The following is a 9,410-nucleotide window of genomic DNA, read 5'->3' as shown; positions in this document are numbered from 1 at the left end:
CTGAGAAAACTTCTCTGCAGCCAGTGGGTCCTCTAAGCGCTTGCCCGTGTCCTCCTGGATCTGCTGCCATGGGCAGTGTTGCTCCTAAGAGGGGGAGACAGTGTGGATCCTCCTGGCTCACTGGGGGAAGTAACTTGCTTCCATCTGCAAGTTGAAGTTGAGGAAAAGCAGGATCTCAGGTCTTGGCTGTTTTGGTGGAGCAGCTCTGCTGACAAAGGCTCCCAAATACTGTCTGTCTGGTCTGACAGTTGTGCTTCATCTTTGTCTCTCTGCTGACGCTCCTCACATGTCTTACTGCAGAGAGACTGCCATGAATGGAGCCTTTTTCTACTGATACTTGTTTGCCAAGTGGCTTTGGCTTCTGCATGCAGGGTTTTGGGTTTGCCTTTTTTGACAATGTACGGGATGGTTTTGTTAAATTAAGTCTCTGTGGGTTTGTTTGCAGATTTAGCCCTTGTGTTTACGGTCTCTCTGGTCACCAAACCCCAACTTTCTGCTGACCACCTGATGAATGAGAACAAGATGAATAGCTGCAGAGAGGGTGCCTTTAGCATCGGAGTGTGGGAAATCACAGCGTCCAGGAGTCTCAATCCTGAAGGGGAAAGAGCCACCAAAGCAGCCCCAAGTCCCTTGTCAGGACTTGCCGGAGAGCAGGCAGTGCTCCTGCATTACAGGGGTCAGTGCCGGGAGGGGTGGTGGCAGATTTAATATGGTCATTGGCTGCCATTGACGTTCTTTTGCCAAGGTGGGGGGATGCACCCTGGGCAGGTAATGCCACCCTTGGGAGTGCTGCGGGAGGCCGGGGCGTGAGGTAAGTGCTGCAGGGCTGAGCTTAGCCCCTGCTCTAGGGTGGCATCCTCTGGACCCAAAGCAAAGCAAACTGAGTCCTCTCTGCTGGCCAGGAAGGATGTGGCAACAAAGACAGAGATCCCTCATGACCATGTAGCTGTCCAGGCATCTGGCTGGATGATGGCTGTGTAAGGTGTCAGCTGGTTGGTGGTTTGCTCTGCATGGTGGCAGCATGAACCATTTAACAGGTACACATATGGTGTGGGGGGAACTGAGATACCAGGAGAAAGTGGTAGTGAGGATGGCAAGGGAAAGGAAATTAAAAACAGATGCAGTGGAAATAGAAATGCAGATGACCTCTGTGACCATTGATTTTTCGAGTGCAAGCACATCTCCCCTGTGCAAGCTTTGAGATGATCAGCCCCAGGCTTGGCGCTGCTGGGGAAGGTTGGTGCAGTAGAAATTCATACGGGCTCTATCCTGTTTGAGTGGGTCCTGCTTGATGGTGCTCCTCCCTTTGCTGGGGTGCATGCTTGGCCCTGGCCAGGCCCTCAGACCTTCCCGTGGTGCCTTTCACCAGGGGTAGAGGTGTGATGCCTGTTGATGTTTGAGTGCTGGTATCCACCAGAACCCGTGAGGTCCCAGCCGTGCTCCCTGAGAAGCTGCTTTGGGAAGAGGGCAAAAAGAAACAGAGAACAGGAGATGATTGACAGCAGCCCTTTAGATTGCTTTTGTTAATGCATCAGTAATAACATAAGCTTTATCTTGAAATGTTCATGGAATCGAGACTTTGATGGAAATAGGCTTTTGGGTTAATATATTTTTGATAGATAAACCAGAATGAAATAGAAAGACCAGGGGAATATGCAGTATGTGAAGGCAGACATATTTTGCCTTTAAACCTCTCTCCTCACATGCTGAGTGCAGGTATTGGATATGCAGATATAAACAGTGTGTTTGTAAACACACGCTCAGTGCCTGGGTTTGGGGAGGATTTGGGCACCCGGAGGAGTGTTTCTGGTGTAAGAGGCAGCTGAGTGAGATGGAATGTGGTCTCCTGCCAATGCTCCTTTGGAATACACACTACATAATCGATGATACCCTTGTACTGCTTATCAGCAGCAATCTGTTTACTTGCATGTTGTACCTGGAGCAGGAGCTTGACCCGCTCGATAGGCACCACCGCATTCTTGCTGATGGCGGTGGCAACACCGCCCGCCACAAAGTCCCTGAGGAAGGTGGTCTGCCATGTTTGCGCCACGCCAGAGTCACCAGGAATGAAACGCCGCTGCTGCTCAAGCTGAAAGCTCTTGTTCTGGGTCTACATGGCAGGTTTTGGGGACAGGAAAAAACCTGATTTTTTATCTCCAGATTCAGCACTTTGCATTAACAACCTCATCTTTGGCTACCAAACTGCTGCATTTATGCAGGTAAATCCTTGAAGCACCAGAAAAGATGAGTCTGGGATAAAATATGACCTCAAAAGACAACAGGAGCACATATGTCTGTTCCAGGAGTCCTTATCTGCCTTCACTGTGAGGCCATGCTACACATGACAGGTAGACAGGACCACCTGCAGCCAAGATCTGATGCTTATACTCCCACCATGGATGCAGTTGAAATGATATCCCTCTGCTAAGAGTTGTAATACTTGATCAGCTTGTCAGGCCTGAAGAATTTGAAGTAGAGTTTGCCTACACTAACTACAGCAGGAGAGCTGGATCTGTAATCCCCCAAGCACAGGCAATGATGCTTTGCACCCATAAAGGAGCATTTAAAGACTGTAATTACCTTCAAGTAACCTCTTCTTAATGGCCAATGACCCAAAGGCAAGCTCTAAACCTCAACATTTTTATCACTTCCCTTGTTTCTCTGCTCTTCAGTTGAACAAGCAGAGCTGCTCAGTGATGCTGCATCCCTGGAACTACCTCAGGAGCTTTGCTGAAGCCTGGTTGTAGCTCCACCAGGGCAGGCTCATGCCTCTTTCACTAGGGCAAGCTGAAGAAGCAGTACTGGGCCTAGCAAAAGCCAGTGTTCTTGTGAGCAATAGCTACTGGAGCCACAGGGATGTAGGACAGGTATTTAAAGTGGCATTGAAACAGCATTCCTTCTTTCCTTCCTCACCCTGACTTGATAACTAAAGAAACAGCAGACCAGCAGAGGGATGCAGAACTTCCCTCATAAGGAAGTTACCATAAGGTCCCTCCTTCCCTATCTCCTTCCAGCTTTTGATATGGGATGCTTCATACACCAGTGTTTGGGATTATTAACATAAGGCTCAGCACTGACTATGCTTTTGGAAACTATGCTTTTGGAGGTGAAGGTTAATTTCTCTCTCTCTGTACACTGATTGTTCCATGTGGAACAGAGGAGATGAGCATCAGGATACCATAAACTTGGGAGGTTGTGTGGGTTTTAACTGCTTATGTTTGAACTTTCTTAGTGTCCCTTTAGGAATAAGGGGCTTTTTCTGAGTAAGCAGCCATCATGGGCTACTTTTTCTGTACTGAAACAGCTAGAACTAGAACAAGAAATGTCTATTTTATTACCAGTACTTCAGATGAATTCCACCACTTGGACCAGGGTTTATTTTCTGTTAATAAAAATCAATTTTGACAAAAGTCTGATGTCATTTTTCTGCCCACCTGCCTCTCTTCCCTTCCCTGCTCTACTGCAAGTGGCCAGAGATGCAATAAGTTAGATGGGAATGCGTAAGTGACAACAAGGGAAGAGACATGGGAAAGGCTCAGTTTCAGCCACCTATTGCCACTACTGTAACATACAAAATACACCAAATGGAGGAGTAAAAACTACATGCAGAAGAGCAGACAGGCTGCTTGATAGCTGGTAAATACCCAACCAGTACTTGCTAAGGGGGTTTCCACCACAGTCGTGCTGTAACACTCAGCCTACAGAAGCCAGGATGACATCTACAGGCATTTCTTCTTTGCTCCTAACAGTCACCTGCATAGTGACACCATCTCCGAGCACGAGCCTGGACCTCCCCAGCACATCACAGCCACCTCTGTAGACACCTGAGAGGACAAAGCAATGTTTGAGAGTGGCTTTAGGAGATGACTTGAAGAGATTTTCTTTCAGACATCACTTTAGGAGAGGCTCAGTGATCTAGTCCTAACCCAGAAGCCATTAACAGACACACTGAGTCTGTGCCAGTTGCAGAGAAGGGGGAAATGACAAATACTCAAGCCCCCAATTTCTCCTAAGCTCTTGAGGCCAAGACTGAAGACAACAGATAATGCTGTAATTAAAGAGAGTCAGCAAGTGTTGCTGGAGGGCCTGGCTGACTTAAATAGGTAAAAAGCAGAAAGTGGGTAGCTGAAGCTCACTTCTGGTTTGAGAAGGCCACACACACTGCAAGGCTAGTACACTGGCTCAGTGCCCTTGCCCTTAAGGGAGAAATAGTCCTGAGGATGGAGCCAGGAGGGGGCTCTGCTCCCTCTGCTCCCAAGGAACAACGGATGGGACAGGAGAAAACAGCCTCAAGCTGCACCAGGGCAGGTTTAGATGGAAATGAAGGACAATTCCTTCCCCAAGGGATGCTCAGGCATTGGAACAGGCTGCCCAAGGCAGTGCTGAAGTCACCGTCCCTGGAGGGATTTAGAAGATGCGTAGATGTGGTGCTTAGAGACATGGTTTAGTGGTGGCCTTGGCAGTGCTGGGTTAACAGTTGGACTTGATGACCTTAAGGGTTTTTTCTAACCTAAATGACTCTAGGATTCTGTAAGAAGCTGTGGGTACTGCAGGTCAATTCAGGATGTGTCTGTAAGATGGTCCTAAGAATCCCCTTCCAAGATAAGCACAGGCAAGGAACTTAAGTCAGGTGTCTGCTCTGAAAGTTCTTCATTCAAAAGGATTCACTACCATTCCCATAGGCAGGATACATCCATTCTGATCAACACAGAGAAAAACCTCTCAAAGTAAGAGCAGAATCTCCCAAACCATTCCCTTCCCTTTAGTAAAACCCTGTGGGGACACAGGGCCATGTAGTTCTGCAGTGAGTACTTACCAGCTAAGTAGAGTGTGTGAGAATTCTTGTTCTCTGGCACTTTATCTGACCTCTCACAGGGCTGCATGCCCAAGAACTTGATGATGTTATTGACAGCTTCTGCATTCAGAGACTGAGGAAGAGAATTACCTCCAGGTTAGCGCCAAGCTTTCTTTTCCTCTAAGCACCCATGTGGGTTAACCATTTCCATTCAGCAGCTCGACTGCATCCCCATCAATACTCTTACTTTGCCATGTCTGCACAGCCCAGGAACTCACCCCTTCTTCCACCCAGCTTCAGGAGAGCAATGCCAAAGTTCCACTCACTATAATCCCAGCATTGCAACACAAAACCTTGTTGCTGGGACATGACTTAGCACTGGAAGGCACCAAAGTCTCCTCCTACGCACCAAATATATCCCCAGCATGGCAGATTTACCAGGATTACTATGTGGGTCACCAATAAACAAGGAGAGATCATCTCACCACCAAGGGTTTTAATGGAACTAAGTGCAAAGGTTTCTTCTTTCTCAAAGCCATCTCCCATGTCTTCCCATGCAGCTGCAATGTTTGGCTTTAAAACCTTCTGAATATGATCAGATATGGTAACCTCCAGGTCTTCCAACTGACAGAAAAGCAAAGGAGATTTTAGACTTACAGAATATAAGGAGTTAGAGAAATGATCCTCATCTTAAAAAGGGAAAGACAAAGACAGGCAGCAGCATTTTGCCAAGAGAACCCTGGCATGCCTGGCTTTAATTGCAGAAGCACATAATAACAGCATATAAAAGCAGAGAGGAAAAATAGTATTTATGGTGGTTGTCTATAAAGCTTAAACACATTTAATCAAACAACTGTGAGGCTAAAAGAGAGCAGAAAACAGGGCAATCACTTTGTGAGTCAAATCCCATTATAACTTCTACTGGGCAGCTGAGGAGAGACACTCTCAGAATCCAGAAGGAGCCTTTACTTCCTCCAAGCCCCAAAACCAGGCACTTTCCTGAGATCTGACTTGCATTTCCATGAGTGATAACATGCACACGATAAACAGAAGTACAAATGCCTGGGAGAGATTTGGCTGGAGTTCTGAAAACAGACAAAGGAAGTTATTCCTTCCTTCCTTTCTAAACCCACAAATCCTTTCTCCATAGGGCTCAACAGGAGGAAAGTTTTGGGGAAGGACCTAAAGTTATGAGCTACAGTATTGTGGTGTTTCAGGCAGGTTTGCTGCTCTCTCCTATCGGATTTACATCTGAAAGGAAACTGTCAGCCCAATGGCCACCTGTATGAAACTAAAACAAGTTCTGAACTTACCACATATTCATCACCATAGCCATCTTCTTCTGGGACACCCGTGTTCGGGTCACAGTCTCAAACAGTGACCTTCATTGTGCAACTGAAAGTACAAGCAACTGGGGAGGAGAGAAAAGCCTGTAGGTTAGTGGTACTGCAGTTCCTTCTGTTCAAACAAAAAGAGACCTGAAAGAATCTACATCAGCTTTACCCCAGGAGACATGGATGTGGTCAGAGCACTTTTCAGCTGCACATATATTTCCAACAGGCTCCCCAGGTTTAAGATGAAGGCCAAAGGAGGATCTCAGAAGAGGAGTATGCCAGGGCCATAATGTAAAAAGCTCAGGCCTCCCAGAGTGAAAAATTCACTGAAAATTTCCCAGAGGAAAAACTCTGCAAAGGGTTTCTGAGAAACGGATCATGAGCCAACCTCACAGGTCAGAGAATTCACACTAGTTCTAATCTTCCCTGGTATATTAAAGTGATAACCAAGAAACCCCCTTGCTGATGAGCCGAGTCATGTTAAATCAACTGCAAATGGGCTGACAGGCTGAGAACATTGGGGCTGTTGAGCCTGGAGAAGAGAAGCTGTGTGGAGACCCCAGAGCAGCTTCCAGTGCCTAAAGGGGCTACAAGAAACCCGGAGAGGGGCTTTGGACAAGGGCCTGTAGGGACAGGCCAAGGGAATGGCTTTAACCTGCCAGAGGGGAGACTGAGATGAGCTCTTAGGCAGAAGCTCTTCCTTGTGAGGGTGCTGAGGCACTGGCACAGGGTGCCCAGAGAAGCTGTGGCTGCCCCATCCCTGGCAGTGTTCAAGGCCAGGCTGGACACAGGGGCTTGGAGCAACCTGCTCTAGTGGAAGGTGTCCCTGCCCGTGGCTGGAGATTGGAGCTGGAGGAGCTTTGACGTACCTTCCAACACAAACCAGTCTGGGATTCTACATCCAATGAAGTTTCTTGTAAGTGCGAATAACAGTAATAAAGGGAAGTTTAATGCAGGCCCAGACTACTGATATTTTATTTTCTATTTGCATTTTCCTTTCACTGATTCTGTTCTCGAATACCACAAAAATCCATGTTTTCAAATCTGCTCCTTTCAATGATTGAAGGCAGTAAACCTGCATCAATTCCTATTACCTCTTCAATCCTCTTCAACATCCCATATGCAGAAATACCATTGATTATTTCTAAAGCTTTACACTATGTTGTAAAACTTGTGTGTACTATCTTGCACAAACACAGGTTCTATATGAAAATCAGCACATGACACATGAGAAACAGTTCCAGAATCTCAATGCATTCCTCAAACTCCACCCCCTCCACATTTCATTCTGTTCTCCCAAAGCTTCATTTGAGCGATATGTTGTGCAGAACAACTCTCTCCCAACAGGTACCAGCAGTGGAGTCATCCTGCGGGATATGGACAAGAGTGTAACACATGCCTGGCTGGTTGTAAGCCAGGCTGGGTGCTGGGATGAAACAGATCACATCATAAGCATCTGATGGCTCCATCTGCACAACTGACTCTCTCCAACAGCGGATCATTTAAGGTATTTTGCAATCGAACTGCAGAAGAATACATTGAAAAGGACTTGAACATAGAAGAAACATTTCTAGTCAAGACTTTATGCCTCAAATCCACAGTATAAAGCAGACTCCCACTTCGTTGAACAAGCTGCCGTTCTCAAAACCAGCTTTTCTCTCCAGTTTTACTAGAAATCCTTAACACATGGGATCATAACCCCCATTCTTATTTGATTGTTGAGGAAAGCAGCACACACCCCCTTAATTTACATTGCAACTCCCCTAAGAGAAGCTGTACTCCCCAGGGCACTGCTTATGCTTCATTTAGACTAGATTGAGCTCTTAGGCAGAAGTTCTTCCCTGTGAGGGCGCTGAGGCACTGGCACAGGGTGCCCAGAGAAGCTGTGGCTGCCCCATCCCTGGCAGTGTTCAAGGCCAGGTTGGACACAGGGGCTTGGAGCAACCTGCTCTAGTGGAAGGTGTCCCTGCCTGTGGCAGGGGGTTGGAACTGGAGGAGCTTTAAGGTCCCTTCCTACACAAACCAGTCTGGGATTCTATGATTAATGAAGCTGCTCACTGGATAAGAACAGACTTGTTTCTGATGGTTAGTCTGTAACACTGACTGAACACACAGAATATCTTCATTTTCACAGCTCTTTGGAGTATTTGTACCAATTATAATTTCACTAACATGGATATCTTACTGATATCTGGGCTAACCTCCACGGTCCTATAGCAACTGCAAATGTTCTGAAGGCCAAGGCAAGAGATGCTGGTGTTGTGGGTGGCAGGGAGATAATTTCTTAAGCTCTTTGAAAACTCAGATTCAAAGCCTTTCTGTGACAACTACTGTGAAACAGTCAGTGGCATCCCAGTCATCAGAAGCTTGGCAGGGAAAGGGCAAGAGCACTGTACTGAAGAGCCAGCTCCTAAAAAAGAATCTTGTACTGGGATCACCAAACTTGTGAGTTTCTGAAGTAGTTGTTTCCCTCAAGTCACAGTCAGAATCATACAATGATTCTGTTAGAATCATAGAATTGGGCTGGAAAGGACCTTATGATCATCCAGTTCCAACACCCTGCCACGGGCAGGGACACCTTCCCCTAGATCAGGTTGCTCCAAGCCCCATCCAACATGGCCTTGAACACTGTTATTTTTGAAAGAATAAAGAAAAAAGGAAAACCAGTTACTCCTTAATTTAGTTTAAGAACTCACAGAATGCTATGAAAACCCTTCAGTGTGTTAATTGCTTCCTGAAGCAACCACCCTCTAACATACCTGCACCATGACGTTGTCACTTGAAGCTGCTTCTTGAGTTTCATTGATCCACCGCTTGACTACGTCGTAGCTGATTTTCATCATATGCTGGAAGAAGCCACAAATGGAGACTGGTGACAAACTAAGATCAGAAGCACAGTGAGGTACCACAAGCCTTGTTTTAAAGGCTTTGAGACAACTGAGGGTTTTGCTGTGTATTACAGGAAACAAAGAGTAACTCACATCTGTAGTTTGTATGGATGCACTTGTTTCAATAAAGAGAAAAGTAACTTGGAGAGTTATGTTCAAACAGGACTGAAGACAATAGTAGAATTCACCTGCCTACAGTTATCCCAGTAGGTCAGTATTAATTCAGTTGTTAGTATTAATCCAACTTTGCACCCTCAGGGTCCTAACAGAGGCTTCACTCCATCTCAGCTGGATTTTTCACCTCCTGCCTTCTTGATTTACCAAGGCAGCCAGCCTCTATGTATCTATAAACCACTGGTTTTCTTACATCTCAGTCTTAGACTACCCATGCTC

Source organism: Psittacula echo (assembly GCF_963264785.1).
Source record: "Psittacula echo genome assembly, chromosome: 1".
Lineage (NCBI taxonomy): Eukaryota > Metazoa > Chordata > Aves > Psittaciformes > Psittacidae > Psittacula > Psittacula echo.
This window is presented reverse-complemented; position numbering follows the sequence as displayed.